The sequence below is a fragment of the Pristis pectinata genome, chromosome 41, assembly GCF_009764475.1.
Source record: "Pristis pectinata isolate sPriPec2 chromosome 41, sPriPec2.1.pri, whole genome shotgun sequence".
NCBI classification, from domain to species: domain Eukaryota; kingdom Metazoa; phylum Chordata; class Chondrichthyes; order Rhinopristiformes; family Pristidae; genus Pristis; species Pristis pectinata.
Window position 1 is genome coordinate 1,674,362 of NC_067444.1, and position 22,786 is coordinate 1,697,147.

The 22,786-nt window shown below is 46.3% G+C and overlaps 2 non-coding genes across 2 annotated transcripts; one reads left to right on the plus strand and one right to left on the minus strand.

Moving 5' to 3' along the window:
* The first annotated feature begins 13,970 nt into the window (after positions 1-13,970).
* On the plus strand, positions 13,971-14,042 carry trnag-ccc (transfer RNA glycine (anticodon CCC)). Its single transcript has one exon. It is a non-coding gene; the product is annotated as a tRNA-Gly (tRNA).
* Positions 14,043-15,862: 1,820 nt separating this feature from the next.
* Positions 15,863-15,936, minus strand: trnan-guu (transfer RNA asparagine (anticodon GUU)). The gene has a single exon. It is a non-coding gene; the product is annotated as a tRNA-Asn (tRNA).
* Between the last annotated feature and the right edge of the window lie 6,850 nt (positions 15,937-22,786).

Here is a 22,786-nt window from a genome sequence, read left to right on the forward strand (position 1 = left end):
AAACGAAGGAAAATTACTACGCGCGTAGTCTCCTGAGAGCATGAAATACCAGAAAATGTTCTTTAAGCAGATCAGCACGGTCACCGTCCCCAGAACCATTGCCGCAGTTCTCTCGGTGCAATATTTCACTTTCATCTTCTGGCAACAAATGGCTACAAACCGATCAAAGGTGAAAGCGACGGTGAACCAGACAGAACAGTCGGTGGCTGCGTAAAGCAGGACGGCATGGATATTACACACGGGGATGTACCTCAGGAAAGTAAATGCTCCCCAATAAACAATAGGAATCTGCCTCAGTATCAGGTCGAGGACAACGGCCAGTAGATCCGCCGTTGCCATGGCCACCAGGTAGAGAGTGACGCCTTTGGAGAGACCGCACTTTCCCCGCGACAGGACCACAATCGTCAGCACGTTCACTGTGAGGAGGAAAATAAACACAAACATGACAGCGAGGTTGGAGCAACGTCAGCAGATTCACAGAGAGGGGAATCAAATGTAGAAACCTGTTCTTGGATTCAGAGTTGGAGTTGGTTGTACCCGACACCGGGGCTGTCTGCTGGAGACGGAGATTATAGGTCAGTGAAATCAACTTCCAACTGGAGAATAACGGCATCACCTCGACCAATAAACAGGTGAGAAGCGATGGTTCCGTGGTCCGGAGAAGCTGCCTGACGAGTGAACAATTCATTACGTGTTCCAGTTATTAAAGATCGGAGCTTCGGTTGGGGGAGAGGTGATATAATTGACCTGGTCAGTATGCGGAATCCGCTTAGGATCCTGATCCTTATCCTTGCTCAGACTGTTTGAGAGCGTCGCTGATCATTTTATGGTGACCGGTGTCAGTGTGGGTGAGAGACACGGTCACTTTTCATGTTTTTTTGTGCAGTGACTTTATGTTGGACGTTACGTTGAATGTTATGACGCAGGAACACTGGAGATTGTAGTCAAAATTTCCAGTCCCCAGTGGAGCAGTCTAATTCAGCTGCACGTCGTGCCCGCCAGGGGGATGGGAACGTTGGGAAACCTCCAGAGGTTTCAGAATGAAATTAGACCATGATTAATGCAACATTATCATTGCCGTAGATAGTTCCGACAGCTGGGATCACCAGACACGGCAATAGTGAGGAGAGAGTGAACTACAGGATCTGCAGTGCAGATAGCAATGGTTATCGAACAAATAAATGTAGTTGGGGACATGTTAGCTATATGAGAAAATAACATCGAGAAAGGGAGGATACATAAAACGGTGATAAACGCCATACAAGGACTAGGTCTATGTATGGCATCTCCCTCAACCGGAGCTCAGTTAGTGAGGACGTTCTGCTTTATTAAGCGGCACACGTAATGAACAGTCCACCCACCGGACCTCTTTACAGGACCCCGTGATCACTGCTTCTCACTTGCTTGTTGGTCTATTCGTTGGACAGGATCTTACCTGGAACAGCAACAAGAGAGAGGATGGGATAATAGACGGGCTGAATAGTCAGGAGTAATAATCTGATCCGATAGTCTACTGTTATCCAAGGAGCATCTGTCATCCCGAAATCAATTTTCCCCTTCTGTCCGCTGTAAGTAACACAGTGCCACAAGGTCGATTCAAACAAATACCTTTATTAACAGTGCACCGCTAGGAGAATTCTCTTCAGCACTCACTAAGAGTCGCTTCCCGAGTTCTCTCCGAACAAAGGGCAGACAGACATTTATACAGGAATTCTCACGCATATCCCATGCCAACGGCGCCGCGAGTTTCAGTCAAGCTATGGAGATCCCGAGACAGCTATCACACCTTTTGTCTTAGTTAATTTAATTATAATCAAGGCTTTCAAAGGCAGGTATCACCCTTCATTGTTCAGACCAAGTCTTCATCTCGATGTTAATTACACTCAGTATCGCCACCGTCTGACATATCGGAAGGGTTCTTTACCCGAAAAAAAGGCAGTTAACATACTTAACATTCCAACCTAACTAGTGGGTCAGCAGCTTGCTAGTCCTTGCTAAAGATATATAAATGCATATATATATTTTGTTTGCCAGTTATAGGTATGGTTGCAATTCTTAACCCTTCACTTCCTCATTCCCTCCTTTTTATCATTTCACGATAAACCAGAGCAGCGCTGAGAAGAAGGCCAAAAGCTTATTAATAAGGACCTTGCAACAGGTATTTAGACAGGCCAGCACCACACAGCATACTATTAAAATCACGATTAGTCCCACAGCTCCATGCAGCAAGTATGATGCCCACGACCCTCCTAGCAGCCACCCCAACCAAATTGTTCCTCTTGTAAATCCCTGTCTAAAGCTATCTACTTGCGTATGAATGTCATGAATGGCATGGGAGATGTTGTAGGACTCATCTCTCACGTTGGTGATACATTTGTCCCCAACTATAGCACATACTCCTCCTTGCTGAGCCAGCTGGTAGTCCACAGCATACCGGGTCTGCTGGGCATAAAGTCGAAGCTCTGCCAGTTCCTGGTTCACCGCCTTCAGGCCCTCCATAGTTTCCCAGTGCAGCCAGTCCACAAATAAGGTAGTTCTGTTTTTTTGCGGCTATAGTTCCTGCCGAACCCCCCAGAGAGAGAGTACTCAGGAATCCATGGCCTAAAGATGCTAAGGGAGGTCTCAAAGAAATAAGATCCCTCCAATCCTCACAGAACTCCTCACTAACTGACCGCACCACGTCTTCGTCGGACTCGAGCCTTCTGGGGGCAGGGGACCGTGACCGGCCCGATCGTTCCTATTGCAAACTAGGCTGGCAGAGTGGGGGTGGCTGTGGTGTAGTTGCAATTAAAGAGGAACACATTCCCTTCCTTTGCCCGGTAGCAGGTTACATTTCCCGTTTGCCGTGGACTGGGCATTTGGAAATACCAAGACATCCCAGCAACATTTCTCCCATGCTCCCTCAGGTAATTCTCCCTGGTTAGCCATTCTAAAGAGACATTAGACAATCTCACGTTGGTCCCATTCCCTTCTCCACCAACCCATCGCTCTCCTGCAAGTAACGTAGCACACCTCGTAGCAGCGCACTCACAGCTAAACCATCCCCCTTTAAACCCGCAATTCCTCTCTGTACAGGTAATGGCGGCACATGCTATCGCGTGCTGTACAATCGCTAGCCCACAACCCCACCCTATGCCGGTGAAACAGTGGGAGAAGGACTGGTGGTGGGCTGTACTACTAGGTCCTGTTACTGTTCCCTGCAAGCATTTACCCGGTAGCCCCCTCCTGTAAGTTCCCGTCTGCCCAACACACTTTGTTTTTGAAAATTCATACTTTAAGAGGACCCTGGATCTCCAGCTTGGTGTGGCGACAAAAAGACCTTCCACTGACTCTGCCAAGGGGTAACAAACGGTGCGATTCCCATGTAGCTGCATATGTATTTTGTAAAACAAATTATCCTCTAACGCCCACACAAGAGTACTGGTAATGGTGAGGAGTCCGAATTTAAAAAAAAAATCAGCTTTCTTCGGGTGGCCATCGTTTACAGTCGCTCAGATGAATCCAACGTTCCTGGCCTTTTACTTTCACGGCTGTCGGTGTTTGGAGTAGTATCTGGAAGGTGCCTTTCATCCGAGCTCCCAGTTTAGGGCGCTGCCAATCCCGTATCAGTACCGAGTCTCCGATTTCCACGTCAGGCAATTCCGTGTTCTGCCCTTCAGGTGGTTTAAGGGCACTCTCCACCTGTGAATGAAGAAACTTTAAAGAGGACGTAAGTTGTCTGAAATACCTTTGTAGTTCATCCCCATGATATTAAGGTCAACGTGTGGGGGGTTTGGGTGTCGGCGTCCCATGGGGTTCTTCCCGGACGCCCATAGACGATTTCGGCAGCCGATACCCCGCTGGCCAAATGGGGGTGGGGGGTGGGGTGGATGATTCTCATATGATACAATGCTAAATGGAGAACCTTCAACCAGTTTAGACCTGTCTCTGACACTAATTTGGTTAGTTTATTCTTAAGGGTGCTGTTAGCTCTCTCTACTACACCCGCTGATTGAGGGTGGTACGTGAAGTGGAACTGCTGTTCTATATGCAGTGCCTCGCACAAATCCTTATTTATTTTTGCCTATGAAGTGGGGGCCATTGTCAGAACTTATCCGTCGGGGTACCCCGAACCTTGGTATAACCTCTGTAAGTAATAACTTTACCACCGTTGAGGCCTTATTGTTAGTGGTTAGAAAAGCTTCAATCCATCTACTAAATACATCAACAGTAACGAGACAGTACTTGTATCAACGTACACGCGGTAATTCAATAAAGTCGAGTTGTACACATTCAAAAGGACCACCTGGCAAGGGGGTTATGCCTGGGGTGCACTTCACCCCTTTCCCAACAATGGTTTGTTGACATATCAAACACGACCGTATTTTGCCTCGTGCTGCTTCCCCCAATCTGGGGTGCCACCAGGTACGTAGTAAAATGTTACTCATTTCCTCCTTGCCAAGGTGGGTGTCAGAATGTAGGCAGTCAATAAGCATCGGTGGCAAAGAATCGGGTATACATACTTGACCGACTGGAGTAACCCAGAGGCCGTGTAGCGCAGAATGCGTACACCCGTGCGCCTTCCACATTTGTTTCTCTGAGTCAGGGGCGTCCCCCTGTAAGTGCTGCACAGTGACCATGTCTGGGGTGCCCGGCGTTGCTATCTTTGGCTTGCAAACAGCTGCTTGTTTTTCCATAGTGGAAACGATTTTAGACCCCTGGCGTGCTGCCAATTTCGCTTCTGTATCTGCCCTGTTATTGCCTTGGGTTATTAGGGAGGCATCTGAAAGGTGAGCGGAACATTTAATGATGGCCAATTTTTTTGGCAGGAGGATGGCTTGGAGGAGGTTCTTAACATAAGCCGCATTCTGTATGGGGCTACCTGTAGAGGTCAGAAATCCCCTGTGTGGCCAGAGTCGGCCAAAATCATGGGCAACTCCAAAAGCATAGCGGGAGTCAGTGAAGATGTTAGCTACTTTGTCCTTGGCTAAAATGCAAGCTCGGGTCACGGCAAAGAGTTCTGCATTTTGGGCAGAGACTGGGGGCTGCAGAGATGCAGATTCCACACTCTGGGAGTCGTTTACCACGGCATAGGCGCTAAGGTGGGTGCCCTGTTCAGAAATGTAGGAACTACCATCGACGTACAGGTTTAAGTCGGCTGACTGGATGGCCTTATCTGAAAGGTCCGGACGGGGTGCAGTTAAAACGTGGTTACGCATTAGACAGTCATGAGGTGGGTCCGCAAGATCCTGAGGTGGGGCCTCTAGGAAGTTGGCAGGATTAATGGTCGTACAGTAGACAAAAGTGAGGAGTGGGTTATTCAGGAGTGCTACCTCATATCTGTTTAAGCGGACCTGGGTAAGGTGTTGCGTCTGGTGAGAAGTTAAGAGTGCCGTTACAGTATGGGAGGAATAAACAACCACCGACTGTTGCAGGGCGACTGGCAAGGAACCAGGATGCGCTGTTTGCAGAATGAATCTATTAAATGGGTTATTCCGTCAACTGCCTCTCTCCGAAAGGGGTACAGTGGGACGGAAGGCAATTGTGCTCCTGGTCTTACACGGATTTGGACTGGGGTTACTGGGGTGAGCCCCACCTCAGCTTTCGACATGGCCCATAAATTAGGGGTTGGCTCATCTGAAAGGAGTCAGTGGGGCTGATGGTGGTGTAAACAGTCTGTCACCGAGAAAGGGGTGAGGTAATAAGTCAGGTTCCCTTATGCCAGTATCTGGAGAACCCAGTAAAGGCCTGTGTCTGTCTGTGCCTCAAGTCTGTGGCCTAGGAATCCCAGCTCCTTCAGTTTATGACCCTCATTAACTGACGGGGCATCAAGCCCGACTGATTCCACGATTCATTAGGTACTTGAACTAAAACTGCTGTTGCCTCCTTACCCTCTAAATGAAACCGTGGCTGTGGACAGTTTAATATCGTGCTGGGTGATACAAGGGGCTTCAAGAGTTGAAGTATTTGCTCCCGTGTCTATCATAAAGGGAATCGGCTTTCCTTCAACTGAGAAATTGACGATGGGTTCATCGTTCGGGTTATCGGTGAGGGCAGGGTACATGGAGAGGCTACTCTCCACGTCTAGTCAAGCAGAAAACGGGTTGTTGGTTGAAAAAGGTTGTCGTCTACCAGGGGGTCTCGTCTGCCGATGACGGTAGTGGGGGCGGTCCCTCCGCCAATGGTTAGGTGCCCCACAAAAGTAGCATCCCGTCAGCCTGGCGCTTGCGGGTTGTTGGGGTCCCCTGGGTCCGAGGTAATTACGAGAGGGTGATGGTGGTGGTGGTGGTGGTCCACAAGGGGGCCCGTACACTGGGGTTCTTAAGTCCTTGGGGTACAGTGGGTATCCTTTACCGGACCAGTTAACCCCTTCTGGAACGCAAAATTGCCGTTCCATTTGATAGCCTGTATTGTCGGAGTAGGAAGGTTGGGGCCGAGGGGGTCTCTGCACCATTTCCTGTTTTACCTTTGTGGCTTTCGTATCGCGCCCGTTACTCCAGAAGTGGACTAGCGCCCTCCTGATGGCTTGTCGTGCTTGGTCAGGCCAGTTCATGTCATTAGTGCGGATAGCTGAGGCCACTCCCGCAGGGATGCATTGTAATAGGACGGCGTGAAACTGGGGGGAGGCATTGCCTCTGTTGTAGGCATCGTACCCCGCATAGGTACCGTAAAGTGAACAGAAACGGTCCCAAAAGTCTGGGCCGTCCTCACCCTGTTTTGGTCGGCATTCTAAAACTTTAGTTATGTCAATTGGATGTTGGATTTACGAAGGTTTTACGAAGGGCTGTTCTAATATTGGTCACCTGGTCCTGAGGCCGGACGGCCGCCTGAAAGGCTGTCCAGTCAGCATAGTCCCCCAGGTGTTCTTTCCACTGTGCCACTTCATTAGTCGTAAGGGCCATGCAACAAAGGCTGAAAAGGTCTTGGGGGGCGGCCTGATATATCTGAATTGTTCCAATCACATAATCTATGAAATCCTCCGGGTTGGTTTTACGGTTGGGCGCCTGACTCATGATTAAGCAGATCTCCTGAGGCTTCCAAGGGGTGTAAATTTGGATTGTAGGATTAGCGCTGGCTTGGGCTGGATCAGGATTGGGTACACTCCTGTTGGGGAATTGTTTCTTAACCTTGGCTCCCTTAACCCCGTTCAACATGGGTGGTTGGCTGGGATCTGTAGGGTCGCCATAATCAGTGGTAGAATCAGAGTCGGTATCCGTCTGAGAATCTATTGAAGGACTGTCCCTTGCCAAAAAGCTTCGTCGTTTGTCTGTGGCCTTAGAGCCATTCGTATGCGGGCTTTCTCTCTGTCCAAGCTGATTTCTAGTTCGGGATGCAATAGGGCCACGGAATTGTCCTTGGGACGGGACTTGGCTAGCAGTCATTGGTGGTGAGAGCGGAAAGGTTTGTGGACACGTCGCATTATATGGGGGCGGCAGTGAAATGGGGGGGAGGGTAGGTAGGGGCTGTGGGTCGGACCATCCAATCCTCTTCCTCTTCGTCCGTATCATTACTTTGGAACAACAGGGGCACGCCAGACATGTAGGGAAGTACCTCCACTTTATCCTTACTACTTTTACTTTTATTTCTGCTCTTCTCCTTATTTACCCTTCTGTTCTTTTCAGAATCGTGGTCTCCGCACTGAGACTTCAGAAATTCCCAACTCTTAGGATTTCCCTGTTCATCACACACACTAATTCCCCTTCTGCGCGCATTATGTTCCCAGCTAGCCTGCTTAGATTTATTTGTTAGGTCTTCGGCCGTTTTCCTCCAAGTGGACATTAATATTTTCCATCTTCCCCTGTATTCCGCTCTCAAATTGCCTTTTCTACCTTTAGGCATTTATCTACGTCCCAAGTCCCCCCCAGTGGCCATATTTCGTTTCCCAATTTCTTGTTGAGGCATGCCGATAATCTACGGAAGTTATTCTCGTTCTTCGGATCGTCTTTACATAACTTAGATAGTGGGGTATTGGACCCAGACTTATCGAGAGTTTGTCACATTTTGTATTCTACCCGATCGGACGGTACGAATCGCTGCGATTACCTATAAGATCGGTCTCTTTCCTTCACCCACTTCAGGTTGCTGACCTTCCCGTGGGGGATTTCCCCTCTTAAGAACCGGTCTAAGGCAGGGTCGTAGTACCGGAGAACCGATATCAGAACTTAGAGCTCAAAACTTTGAAATTCACAACTTAAAATTCCAAACCCAAAACTGGGGACTCGAACCCCGAACAAAACTTAACTTAACTGGGGACTCGAACCCCTCCTTACCTATGGCACTCGGACAGGTTCGCGAGGAGTCCGTCAGAGGATTGTCGGTAAGCGAAGGGATCGATCAGGTGTCCGACTGCCTGAGAGGGATCAAGGTGAATCGTATCTTGTGGGCCCGTCCGTCTCAGGTGGCCGTTTTCCCCGTCGGTCGCTCACGCCGCTTCCGAAACCTCGTCTTGGACTCCTGGCTGGCTCGCCAAATTGTCATCCCGAAATCAATTTTCCCCTTCTGTCCGCTGTCAGTTACACAGTGCCACAAGGTCGATTCAAACAAATACCTTTATTAGCAGTGCACCGCTAGGAGAATTCTCTTCAGCACTCACTAAGAGTCGCTTCCCGAGTTCTCCCCGCAGACAGACATTTATACAGGAATTCTCACGCACATCCCATGCCAACGGCGCCGCGAGTTTCAGTCAAGCTATGGAGATCCCGAGACAGCTATCACACCTTTTGTCTTAGTATAATTGAGTTATAATCAAGGCTTTCAAAGGCAGGTATCACCCTTCATTGTTCAGACCAAGTCTTCATCTCGATGTTAATTACACTCAGTATCGCCACCGTCTGACATATCGGAAGGGTTCGTTACCCGAAACAAAGGAAGTTAACATACTTAACATTCCAACCGAACTAGTGGGTCAGCAGCTTGCTAGTCCTTGCTAGAGAAATATAAATGCATATATATATATATATATATATATTTTTTGTTTGCCAGTTATAGGTATGGTTGCGATTTTTAACCCTTCACTTCCTCATTGTCAGAACTTATCCGTCGGTGTACCCCAAACCTTGGTAGAACCTCTGTGAGTAATAACTTTACCACCATTGAGGCCTTATTGTTGGAGGTTGGAAAAGCTTCAATTCATCTACGAAATACATTAACAATAGCAAGGCAGTACCTGTAACAATGTACAGGCGGTAATTCAATAAAGTCGAGTTGTATACATTCAAAAGGACCACCTGGCAAGGGGGTTTTGCCTGGGGTGCACTTCACCCTTTTCCCAGCATTGGTTTGTTGGCATATCAAACACGACCGTAATTTGCCTCGTGCTGCATCCCCCAATCTGGGGTGTCACCAGGTACGCAGTAAAATGTTACTCATTCCCTCCTTGCCAAGGTGGGTGTCAGAATGTAGCCAGAAAATAAGCAGTGGTAACAAAGAATCAGGTATACATACTTGACCGACTGGAATAATCCAGAGGCCGTGTAGCGCAGAGTGCGTACACCCGTGCGCCTTCCACATTTGTTTTTCTGAGTCAGAGGCGTCCCCCTGTAAGTGCTTTCCAGATAACACTGTGTCATTTGTTGAACATAAGGTTATAGCGGACACTGACAGTCGTTTTGTTGCAGTATCAGGGAAGCTTCATAATACACTAGGGGTATTTGCCAAGATTTCTGCTCCGAATACGGGCCATCCAGGATTTTTTGAACGATTTTTTGCACTTTTTCCAGATTTGGATCTTCACTTTCTGGTTCTAGGAGGAGATTTTAAATCCTGGATAGATTCAAGGTTAGATCTGTCATCTACTGAACCAGCAGCTCTTAATAAATCAGCTTCATGTCATCAATCATTTTAATGAAAACTTGTGTTACTGACGTCTGGCGTTTTTTACATCCAGACGACGGGGAATATTCATTTTTTTCTCATGTTCATCACACATATTCCAGCATTATTTTTTATTGATAATCAAATGATTTAAACAATTCAGTCCTGTGAATATAAAGACATTGCTCTTTCAGACCATGCTCTTGTGTTTTTATCTTTAAATCTCCCCAGACTCCCTCAAATAAACAGATCCTAGCGCTTTCATCTACATTTGTTATCTGATAATGATGTTTAATTTTTTTTTAGAGAAACGTGTTACTTTCTTTTTTAAGAAGAATACCACAAGAGAGACTTCTAGTCTTATTATATAGGATATTTTAAAACCTTTATTAGAGGACAAATTATTTCTTAAGCGCAAGCGTTAAGGAAAAAAAAACTAATACAGAGAGAATTGATTTAGACAATCAATTGAAACTTCTAGACTAAAGATATACCTTGGATCCAGATCGCACTTCATATAAAAAAATACCTTGGATACAGATCGCACTTCATATAAAAGGCGATTTGAAATCAAAACTAAATACAATCTCCTTTTAACATATCCAATTGAGAATCAACTCTTAAAAGATAAAACTCAATATTTATGTCCTTGGAGATAAAACAGGTAAATTATTGGCTAATCAGTTAAAAACCTCTATAGCTAGACGGCAAATTAAAGAAGTTCGCAAAGCCAATGGAAAAAAAGACAACAGATCATTTAGAAATAAATGATGCTTTTAAATTCTATTCCAAACTTTATAGTTCTGATTCTCCTAAAGATGATACTGTAATGTACAACGTTTTCGACCAATTAAACATTCCTACACTCTCTGGTGATAACCGAAAACAACTAGATAAATGCATTACTCATGAGGAAATCGCCGAGGTTATACTGTCAATGCACTCTGGAAAGACACCGGGACCTGATGGATTTCAGGGAGATTTCTATAAGGCTTTCTCTTCACTTCTTATACCTTATTTTAAATTGGGAAGGTTACCACAATTTTTTTATGAAGCTTTCATTTCACTTATTCTTAAGAAGAATAAAACTCCAACGGATTGTTCTTCATACAGACCAATTTCTTCACTGAATGTTGATGTTAACATTTTATCTAAAGTTTGGCTCGTAGATTAGAAAATATGTTACCTTTAATTCTGTCCGATGATCAGATGGGTTTATGAAAAACAGTCATTTCCATTTTAATATTCGTCCTTTATTGAACATCAATTCCTTCTACGGGAATATCGGAATGTGTGATTTCTCCAGATGCCGAGAAGGACTTTGACCGGGTCTTATGGAGTTACTTATTTAAAAGCTTAGAGAAATTTAACTTTGGGCACGATTTTATTTAATGGATTAAATTGCTTTATTTATCTCCTTCTGCCCGTGTTCTTACTAACTTTCAACTTTCTGAACCTTTTAAACTCCCACGCGGAACTAAACAGTGGTGCCCTTTGAGTCCGTTGTTATTTGACCTGCTCCTTGAACCTTTAGCTATCGCTTTTCGAGAATCTACAGAGATTGCCGGTATTTTTAGGAGAGGTACCACCCATAAAGTTTGGCTCTGTGCTGATGATTTACTGTTCTTTATTTCGGATGTTGAGACTTCCTTACCTTCTCTACTTTCTTTACTTTCCTGTTTTAGCCAATTTTCAGGATATAAACTGAATTTACACACGAGAGAACTTTTCCCTTTGAACAATCTGATGTCATTCGATATTAATCTTCCTTTTAAAATTGTAAGAAATCATTTTATCTATTTGGGTGTAACTATTACTAAAAATTATGAATATTTATTTAAAGAGAACTTTCTTGCTTTACTGAATTATGTGAAAAGGGTCTTACCAAATTGGTCACACCTCTCTATATCGCTGATTGATTGCATTAATTCTATTAAAATGAATACTTTACCAAATTTATGCATCTATTTCCGGCTTTACCTGTTTTTATTCCTAGATCCTTTTTTTTATTTTCTTGACTCATTCATATCTTCCTACATATGTCAAAATAAACATCCTAGATTAAAGAAAGTTCATTTTCAGAAAGCTAAAAAATAGAGGCTTTGCTTCACCCAACTTTAGGTTTTATTACCGGGCAGTCAATATACGAAATCTTACTTTTTGGTTCCACTGTATTTATCATGTGGTCTGTCCAATATGGATTTCTTTGGAAGCGAATTCTGCTAAAAAAAATGCTATTATTTTTTTGCTTGGCTCTTCACTTCCTTTATCAATAAATAAATTAACTGATCATTTGGTGGTTAAACATGCTTTGAGTATTTGGTTACAATTTAGAAAATATTATGATTTATTGAGATTTTCTTTGACTAGTCCCATTTTTGATTTTTTAAAACCTTCTATAACTGATATAGCTTTTAAAGAATGGGATAGATTGGGCACTTATTGTTTTCAGGATCTGTTTGTTGGAGGAAATTTCTTAACGTTTGAACAATTGTCAACTGAATATAATTTGCCAAAAACTCACATTTTTTGATATTTTCAAATTAGAGATTTTCACCGATCTCAAGTATATACTTTCCCTATAAGTCCTCTTATGAAATTCCTAGATGTAATTTTTAATTTGAAGCCTTTTTATGATGCTTCAATATCTATGATTTATGGTAGGTTATCAGGAACGAATAAGGTCCCTTTAGACAAAATTAAAAAATGCTTGGGAACATTATCTGCAGGTTTCAATTTATGAAGAAACTTGCAATCACATTTTTAAACTAGTTAACACTTCATCATTGTGTGTACGTCACTCTCTCATTCTGTTTAAAGTGGTCCATGGAGTTCACCTGTCCAAAGACAAGTTATCGCTTTTCTATTCGGATATATCTCCTTATTGTGACAAATGCAATAATGTGGAGGCTTCTTTAATTCATATGTTTTAGTCTTGTCCAAGTCTGGAAAAATACTTGATAGAGGTATTTCAAACCTTTTCAGTACTGTTTAATATAAATTTTAAGCCAAATCCTTCAACTGCATTATTCGGGATTGTTGAAGAAAAATATATAATTCTGGAGACTTCTGACTTACACATATTAGTCTTCATTTCTCTTATAGCCAGGAGGGCTGTATTGCTTAAACGAAAGGAAACTACTGCCCCCACTCATGCTCAATGGTTACGGGTTGTTATGTCATATCTAAACTTAGAGAAGATCCGTTGCTCTATTTCTGAATCTATTCTGAACTTTCAAATATTATGACGACCTTTTTTGAACTACTCTCAAAACCACTTATTTGGCGCTTGAAGTGGAGATATTGGCCAATATTACTATGTCTTTAGGATGTTACTAACTAGGTTTAGTTTTGGTAGCGGGGTTAGATTTTTTAAAATAAAATTATTCCAACTTATCAATACTAATTGGTTATCATTTTTGTTTATTAATATGAAGGATAGTGAGTCAGTACATCATTTTTGTAATATTTTTTTTTGTTTCATGTACTCTGTACTTTTTATTTGGATTTAATAAAAATTTTGAAAGTAGGAGGAAATCCGCAGGCCAGGCAGCATCCGTGGAGAAAAGCAAGCTGTCAACGTAAGGATTGGGACACTTTGGAAACCGAAATAAACATCTCTCCGTCGGGGAATTGAACCCCGGTCTCCCGCGTGACAGGCGGGGATACTACCGATGAACTGTTATTCGGTTGTCAGGGTACAGGAGAAGTCAAAGAGTCATCTCGAATGTGTTCGTTGACATCAAAACCGGCTCCTTTCAGACACCCACCCCACTGTCTGACTGGAGAGGTCTCAGGACTCGCCAGTGAAACAGTCACTTGGGTTCAAGGACCGGCCGGAGGTGAGGCTCCCATTAGGGCCAAACTGCATGTGGTTGAAAGGGATATTGCTAATCAGGATTTATTTTCCCATTTACTGATGAGAGAGGCAGGAAACAATTTGTCGCTTTTCGACCTTTTCAGGATCGACTCTCATATCGTCCGATCCGGGCTGAATCGTCACCGCGCGCTGTGTGACTCCGGCCTGTTGGAGGGTGGCGACATCGACTGGACGGAACAGGGACTGCAGCCGAATGAGGAATGACGCGTCAGAAAGCAGATCCGGGACTGGTGATTGAGTCACAGATCAAACAGCAATGGAACCGGTTTAGTACACGAAAGGCCTGCGCATTAGTGCGGCGATCGTGGTATAGTGGTGAGCATAGCTGCTTCCCAAGCAGTTGACCAGGGTTCGATTCCCGGCCATCGCAGGTTCCAGAGTTTTAATCTCCCGACATCGAGACTGTCACAAGTAAATCTCTCACAGGACAAAGATCTGCAGAGGTCTCGAGTTCTCTACTTCTGCTAATCCGTGGGTAACTTGCTGAATTCATTTCGTTCGATGAGTGACGGTTAGAGAGATCCCATCGCCGCCGCTTACTGTGAGCAGGTCTATGGGTCAGGGAAGCAATTTCCGTCCCTCATCTTTCCCAGTAAATTGATGAACGGATGTTGCAGCTTCCGGTTCTTACGCTGTCGATATTCCCATAGCAAACTAGGTCACATGTGGTCGCCCCATTCCTGGAAGGATATGGAGGCTTTGGAAAGGCTGCATAAGAGATTTACCAGGACGCTGCCTGGATTAGCGGCTATGAGCTATTAGGAGAGATTGGACAAACTTGTGTTGTTTTCCCTGGAGCATGAGAGGCATACAGATATATTTCCTAAGGTAGAAATGTCAAATACTTGAAAGCTTGCGTTTAAGGTGTGAGCTTACGTTTAAATCAGTTGCATGCTGCAAGTGATGCAGTGGAGGATGACCCGGGGATACTTTAGTCACCCCGCCGGACACCACGCAACGGCTTCACCCACACCTCGTGGTGGCTCATTTTGTTCAATCCAGAGGTCTCATTAACGTCGCAAGCCTGTCACTGTAACAGCATAAATGCAGAATTCCTTCAGCGTTGAATGGCCAGCAGCGCACTTTGTCTCTTTGTGACCCCCTGGATGCAGGTTGTCAGCCCGAAACGTTGGCAATTCCTTTCCGCCCACAGATGATTCCTGACCCACTGAGTTCCTCCAGCAGAGAACATAGGACCATGCAGCACAGGAACAGGACCTTCGGCCCACAATGCTGTGCCGAACTATTTAAATCAGTAATCAAATTCCTAAGTAATCTCATCCCTTCAGCCTACACATTTCCTGCACAGCTACGCTCCTATCGAAGAGCCCCTTGGACGCCTCGATCGTTTTTGCCACCACCAGCCCGGGCAGCGCATTCCACCCCCCCCGCCACCTCTCTCTGTGTAAAAAAAACATAATGCATAGCTTCTTTGAGCCTACCCGCTCTCAACTTAAATGCATGCATGCTGGTATTCGACAAGGTAAAGTTAAGAGGCGCATCTCTGGCAGTAGGCGATGCAATATTACAGGTGATTTATCCATGTCAGATGTCACTTTTCCAGCTCTCTGTGGCTCGACACAACATCAGGTTTGGATTATCACAGTCCGACTCCGTTATGAGGTCAGTCAGAATTCTTTGTAGGAACTTGTTCAAAGTTCAAGATCTCTAAAGATACCGGGGATTGAACCCGGGACCTCATACATGCAAAGAATGCGCTCTCCCACTGGGCTACATCCCCACTGCCGCTCCACAATTTCAGAAGTCCGCTCTTTTCTGGGTCTCACCCGTTAAGCATAAAACAGAGGTATCGGAACACAGAGAACAAGGCTGGAACTGGCCATTCGGCCCTTCCCACTCCACCATTCAGTGCGACCATGGCTCATCATCCAAGTTCAAACCCCTGTTCTGCTCTCTCCCTGCACGCAGTAAAAACCTTTTGGGGCAGATGCCATTTAGAATAAAATCAAACCAAGACATTAGACCTGGCAAGTCCGTTAGGTCCAAGGATGTCACCGGAGGAAACAAGCACATCCCGTTGAAAGGGAAGCACAGACTCCCGACGTGAGACCCCGCTGGAAGCGCTCCCACTGAGCCCAGTCAGACAGCAGCAGGGAGCACCCGCCTCGGGACAGCGTAGTGTTACCCAGCTGACAATGACACGCACAGCAAAAGCTGCCGGATCGCCAGCGTCCCTGGGTGGGCTCGAACCACCAACCTTTCGGTTAACAGCCGAATGCGCTGACCGATTGCGCCACAGAGACACCCTAAAGAAAGCAGAAGTGAATGGTCCATTCCCGGGTTTGGAGGCGGTGACCAGGGATCGGGGCTGGGACCAGGCTTTTCACAAACTGCAACAATGGTTTGGATCAGTAAGTCACAGAAAATATAAAACAGAAAACGGTAGAAACACTCAGTACGTCGAGAAACATCTGTGAAGAGAGAAACAGAAGTAATGTTTCTGGTCGGAAATAGGGTCAGGAGTGACCAGGCCCACTGCAACGGAGAGAATTTCCAGGTCAACGTCCAAAATTCATAACGGAAGCATTGAAACGTAGTAAAAACAGTGCTATTTATTACATGGAATTTCACTCCGGGACCAAACAATCAACAACCCCTCATAATTACACCTGTTTCTCCGGCCGGACTCGCTGCTCTCGGAGTCAGCAGGATTCGAACCTCCACTGCGAAACCACAACCGATTTCTAGTGCATCGCCTTAACCACTCGGCCACGACTACCGCTCTCCCCACAGCCCGGTAGCCAGAAGGACATTGGCCATGGGCTGGGATCAGCGTGTCCCGGGTCGGACGGGGACAGCACTTATCCCGGAGTCAGAGAAACAGGACTGATAATGAACTATAAGCAGGAACTGCTGGAAACACAGGTCAGGCAGCGTCTGTGGAGAAACAGAGTTAACGTTTCAGGTCGATGAGCTTTCACCCTGAACTCCGTGTGGGCAGCTGGACGGAGGGAGTCTCAGTCAGAGCGGGACAGGGTTTCCTCACCCCGTCACCACACCCCCAGACCTCACAATTTGCTCAGTCTCTGACTGTGGGCATCAGCAGCAGGGCAGCGGTTATTGCCGTTCCCCAGTTGCCCTGGAGAAGGTGGTGCCAGGCCTCCTCCCTGGGCCGCTGCGCTCTGTGTGGTGAGGGAGCTCCCACTGGGCTCTGAGTGACGGGGCTCCAGGATCCTGACCAGGCTCCCAGGCAGTTATGGTGATAGGGAACTCTGCAGGGTGGCCTGGGCGGGGCGGCCGGGCCGGTTTCACTCTCCTCCTCCTTTCTGATCAACCGACGGGCTTGCTGTGCCGCTTCAGACGTCATTCACCAGGTAACCCCATTGGTGTGGGCTAGAGCCACATACAGTCCACAGCGGGTGAGGACGGCGGGTTTCCTTCCCCCGGCACCCGGGATTCATCAGGTGGGAAAGACTGAGTTCTATTGGCGGGTTTGAGCTTACGTCTCGTTTCTTGTAAAAGGGCATTGACCTGACACATCTGTCTTCTCTCTCCACGGGCGCTGCGTGACCTGCTGAGTTGTAGAGCATGTTTTGCTGTCATGTCTAATTTCCAGCAACCTCAGTATTTAATGGGCTGTTTGGACCCGACACTGGATATACAAGGGCGGACATGGACTGGGGCGAGACTGACATCGGTGCGTTAAATTCTTCTCGGACTTGCACGAGTGTATTTTAATGAGTATTAAGGGGGTGTAGGAGCCTTGGTGTTCAAGTACAGAGACCATTAACGTGACAACAATGCAGATAAGGGTGCGACATATTCAAACGAGGGAGCTCCTTCATGAGGCGGTGCATGGAATTTAACAGCAGGGTGGCTTTCTTCCAAACGTTAGAGTTTGAGTCGGCCCATGCTGGAGGGCTGCGTGTGGTTCTGTTCGCCACACTACAGGGAGGGCCAGATTTTGCGAGAGAGTTAACAGAGGAGATTCACCCTGATGTCTCTTCCGTTATAAAGGTTGTTCCCTTTGGAACAGCGGAGATTGCGACGTGATGTAATTGGGGTGCGTGAACTGACAAAGGACATAGGAAGAGTAGACAGGGAGAAGTCGTTCTCGTTGGCGATGAGACTAAACCAGAGTATGTGGACTGGAGGTGAATTATCGGAAAACGATGGGAGGACTGAACACCGAGGGAACAGGCAATGTGGCCTGAGACCGAAGAGGGAATTCCAACGTCCAGTGCGCACGCTCAGGGAACAAGCGGGAATATTCCTGTGGAACAGGGAGAGTGACTGAGACTCTGAATGGAGACATGACATCGGTCTGTGCAGAAGAAGGGGACGGAGTCTCTGTCGGGAACGGAGGGGGTGTGAGGAGAGAGATCCAACAGGGTAAACATAGACACGAGCGAGCGGTGAATAGTCGGACGTCACTCAGTGTGAGCACATCATCTGGGACATGTCGGGCATCTGTAGACATACAGTTTCCTGTAGGCATCTGGAATAGAGAGAGAGTGAGAGCTGGAAAATGCGTTGGTCTTTTCATTGATTGACCGGGAAAAGATGAGGGACGAGAATTATATCCCTGATCTGCTTTCAAGAAGTGACGAACTAATCTCTCTTACCCTCATTACCAACCTCAATTTTTGAAACAAAATGGAGGAATTTTTACTCGGAAATTAAACTCTGACCGTGCTGACGCGGCGGGTCTCATCTTTTGCAGTTTCAGATGCACTCAATTTAAATGTCTCCTCCGTTGCAGTTCCTGTTCCGTCCACCTGATGCTCCCATCCTCCAACAGACTGCATTTTCACAACGTAGGGGAATTATTCAGCTGGGAGTCGACATCTGCAACAGCTGATGAGCTGTGAATAGAGGTTTATGTAACTCACATCAGCTGCGAATCAATCAAAACTCTACCTTTTCAATGATACACAGTTTACCCCCAAATGAAGTCACGCTCCCGGCAAGTCTCTCAGAGGAGAGGTTTCTAACAATACCCCAGAGCACTCCGATCTCACAATAGTCACGATGTTTCTGTCGCTGGCCCAGTGTCCTTTCTGCTCAACGGTGACACCCTGGGTTTTGATGTTCGGGGACTCAGTGATTGTGAAACAAAGGAATGCCAATGTTGAATGGTTGGACCCTCTCCTGTCGGTGATGGTCAGTGCCTGGAACTTCTGTTGCGAGCACATGACTTGTGATTGGTCAGCCCATCCCCGGATGTCTTGGGATGTTTCGTTTGCGGGGAGTGGGAAGATAACGAAACCATCAGTGATCATCGTCACTTATGATGGAAGGAAAGACGTTGATGAAACAGCTGAATGTGGCTGAGACTGGGGGATAAATCCTGCAGTGATGTCCTGGGGCTGGGATGATGGACAGCTGACAACTACAACAGTTTTGCACTGTGCGGGAGATAACTCTGACCCCTGCAGTATCTTCCTGTTGGTTCCCGTTAATTCCAGTTTTATCAACACTTGTTGATGCCGCGCTTTGTCAAAGGCTTCATTCTTTTCAACTGTGGACACCCTCTGAGTTATACTGGAGGAAGTCATGTTGATAACAGTCAATAATTGTTGGTGACCTTCCAAAACTCTTTGGACTCTGGAACAGTTCCCTCATGTACAGGTCAGTTCTGTCCCACAGAGATCCCAGTGGTCCACACATCTGAATCCCACCCCCTGCATTAACTCTTCAGCCGCGAATTTGTCTGCCATATCGCCCTGCTCTTACCCTCAATCGCTGTGGCACGGCGAGTAATACAGATATTACTACCCTTAACGTCCTCCTTTTCATCCTGTTTCCTAACTCCCGATATTTACTCTGCAGGACCTCATCCTTTTTCTGCCTGTGTCATTAATCCCATTGTGTGCAATAACTCTTGGCTGCTCACCCTCCCTCCTGGGAATGTTTGCAACCGCTCAGAGGCATCCTCGACCCTGGCACCAGCGAGGCATCACACCATCCTCGACTACGTTTTACGGCCACAGGATTTCCTGTCTGCCCTCTAACTCTCTGGTCTACTATCACTATTGTGGTTCTGTTTTCATCCGTCCTTGCTGCGCTTCAGAGCCAGTCGTGGTGCCTCAGTGGGTCGACACTCTCTGAAGTTCAGTGAACGAGAGGTGATCTCATTGCCACTCACATTCTCTGGAACCAGAGTAATAAATGTCTTTATCCGCCCAAATACTGGAAATCCCATTTCAGTGAGAAGCTGTGACCTGTTGCTCCGGAATCCACAGCTCCGACAGACACTCTGGGCTGATGTACTCCAACAGGCTCTGATTTATACAGAGGGTCAGTCTCCAGTGACACAGTTATGCACCTGACCATTGTTCTTAGTTACAATCACTTGAACAAACACATTATATCAACACTACTACATCTAGTGCAAATATTGTGGCGATTTAACACAAATACGTCAACGTCCCCGGCATTACCTCAGCGTTTTCTCTTTTCCAAATAATGTCAGTAGATTTGATCACACATGACTGATCGTTTTCCGGAGGCCTCTGTATTTGCAGCTTTTACACTGTTGTATTGGAAACTGATTCGTCCATATTTGTAACTGATTTCTCCCACATATACAGTGAATCCAGCGACCCAGGTGTGCAGGTTCCAGCAGTGACCCCTGTCTTCTGCCCCTGCAGTTTCCCAGTGAGAACTCCTTCCTTCAGCTCCTTTCCGGCCGCACACCAAACCTCCACCCTCAGGAAGGGTAACAGATCCAAAACACCACTCTCCCTGCCCAGCAGACCACAGGTCCAGTTCCCCATCACCGCCTCCTTCACTCCCTCTGTTATCTGAAGATATTTTCTTTGCACAGATATTCATTGTTGTCTGACATGCAGCAATGTTTCAAGATTTTCCTCACAATGTAGCTAATTTTGTATTTCCTGAGTGTGTCATGTTCTAAGTAGTTGATAACTGTGTAACGGCCCTGGCTAATGTGTAACTGTAACACATATGGAATGACCAGGTTGAGCGTTAAAGATATTCTCCGCCAAGTACGGATTCCGCGCTGTATACAGACGTCTTATTGTGCTGTTTGTCTGCTCGCTGTGACCATTTGCCCGGTATCCCTGTGCTGAAGTGCTGGTCCTGTGGTGCAGAAGCGCCGCTGCACGGATGGTTCCCAGAAAGTGCGCAAGGCTACACTGTGGCGTTTGCAGTGTTCGGAGCCTTTGCTGCTGAGAGAATGAAGGTCACATTCCCAGTGTGTTCCGGGTTGGACTGTTCGTCGGACATATGAAGGAGGAATTTGCGTACACGTGACGCTACAGTACTGTGCGAAAGAGTCGAGTTGGAAAATCGGTAATAACAACGCAAATTGCAGAAAGTTTAAGTCCTGGACCTCTAGGGCATCTGCTAAGCAACGCAACACTATACTTTATGAAATACCCTCTCTGCTAGCAACCTGTTAGCTGCCCACTTAGCACCCGTGCGGAATCTCCTCTGAAGCTCCTCCAGCACTATCACATTCATCACATATCGGGGCACCCAGCACCGCACACAGGATTCCGGCTGTGCATGGACTCCTGGTTTATTAGCTGTAACATAAACCCCTTATTCGAAAACTCCATGTCACGACAATTCAAAGCAAGTCGTATGCACATAGCGTCTGAAAAAGTGAGCCAATCTTTGCACAATGGAGAAATTCCGACAACACTCTGACAGTTAGCTCAGCGCAGACAGGCAATGGTGTAATGAATGGTTCCATCAACATTAATTCGACGAATGCCCTCTTCTCATCCCCACGGTGATCGTTTTTATTCCTTTTTTCCAGATGGTTGACCGCATGACCGTCCGTTCCTGGCAGAGGGAAGGCGGATAAGCAACAGGTTGCAAAAATAGGAAGCGTCAGTTGGGTGAGCAGCCGGTCGGGTGGAGGTGGCGGAGCAGATGTCGTATTGTCCCTCCACATGAGTTTGCAGAGTTATAGAGAGATGGAGGAATGGGGATTGAAAGCAGAAAGGAATCATTAGTGTTTCAGTATCCTTCATCCATTGTGGGGCAGATGGGGGGATGACTGGTGAGACTGGCCGGGCTGTGACAAAATACATGAAGCAGGGCCTTGGATAAGCAAACATATGAAGGGTCAGGGGCAGTGGATGAACCGGATATCCATCGGTGTTGGTGAGGCAGGGTGTGGGAAAGACACGGGTTTGCTCCATCGACCTGGAAGTTATGAGCCCAGCAACAGTCCACTCTCCTGTCTCAATTAACCCATCAGCAACAACCTGGTCAACCAGTTATTTCAACTTCGCCACAGCCGCCGTACATATGTGGGATTCACGGACTGTGTTTCTGTATTGTTTTCTGTAATCCAATGCCCAGACTCCTCCTCAGATAACGCGTGTGTTTCCACACTCAGCCGCTACATCCATCCTCACCATCTGCAATGGGGCGTGCCACAGCACCAAACTGGAAACCCATGATCACCGCACACAGGCAGAGGCACAAACACGCACACACATACGACCAATAGGATAGAAACACTGAGACACAGAGCCTGAAGAAGCAAAGAGACAGAAAGCACCGACAGGCGCTGAGAAGGTGAAACGTGCAACAATGAGCGGCTCTCTTTACAATTTCTCTTCAGCTGTGCTATACCTCCATCCATAAATGTAACCGGTTTAACATCCCTCTATCAATATCCGGAATACCTCAACCCACGGGTGCTTAAACACTATACAGTGGCTTGCAAAAGTTTAGGCACCCCTGGTCAAAATTTCTGTTACTGTGAATAATTGAGTAGATGAATTGATCTCCAAATGTCATAAATTTAAAGATGACACCATTTGAAGCAAGATTCGTGTATTATTTTTGTTTTGTACAATTTTAGATTGAATAAAGAAAAGGAGCACAATGCAGAAGTTTGGGAACCCCAAGAGATTTGAGCTCTCAGATAACTTTTACCAGGGTCTCAGACCTTCATTGGCTTGTTAAGGCTATGGCTTTTTCACAGTCATCGTTAGGAAAGGCCAGGTGATGCAAATTTCAAAGCTTCTCAAACCTTGTCCCAACAATCACCAGCTATGGGTTCCTCTAAGCAGCTGCCTAGCACTCTGAACATTAAAATAAATGATGCCCACAAAGCAGAAGAAGGCTATAAGAAGACAAAAAATCATTTTCAGGTGGCCGTTTCCT